The sequence below is a fragment of the Pteropus vampyrus genome, unplaced genomic scaffold, assembly GCF_000151845.1.
Source record: "Pteropus vampyrus isolate Shadow unplaced genomic scaffold, Pvam_2.0 Scaffold308, whole genome shotgun sequence".
Lineage (NCBI taxonomy): Eukaryota > Metazoa > Chordata > Mammalia > Chiroptera > Pteropodidae > Pteropus > Pteropus vampyrus.
In genome coordinates this window covers 765,754-766,371 of record NW_011889089.1, presented here as the reverse complement: position 1 = coordinate 766,371, position 618 = coordinate 765,754, and positions in this window count along the sequence as shown.

Here is a 618-nt window from a genome sequence, read left to right as displayed (position 1 = left end):
AGTACGCAGATTAAGCCCTGAGTGTAGGAAATGGAGCCGTTTTTCTTCAAAAACTATTACGTTTAAAACTATTGCATTCCTGGCATAAGATGGGTGTACTTCTATGCACACGAACACAAATATACTTAAGGGATGATTCAATGCGACTAATGATATATATTTACCATAAAAGACCTTGGATTACCCAAATTAACACTCCCCTGACAATGGGAATGCTTCAATGAAATGGGGTTTGGGGGAGCAAACTGCCGACCCGGGGGCCACCGGGTACCTAGTAGGCGCGTGCCGAGTTTTTGGTGAACTTGGAAAGGCCGGTGTTCCGATCCGGGAGCCGTGGCTGTCACTGCCATCCTCCAGCTTCGTATCACGATGGTCCCTACGCGTCCCACCCAAACGCTGATGGGACACCGCGCCCTGGTTTGATTCGATGCCCTGGCCTGGCTTTTGACCCTGGTTGGTCTCGAGCACACTCGCAATTGCTGCCACCGAAGCGGTCCCCATCTCGCCCTCCAGACTGGCCCCTCGCGCTGTGAGGATGGACACGGAAAGTCGCTCCCCCCGTTCGTCATACCTGCTGGCTCCAGGTGCACAGGAAGAGGCCGACTTCCTGTGTGCCGC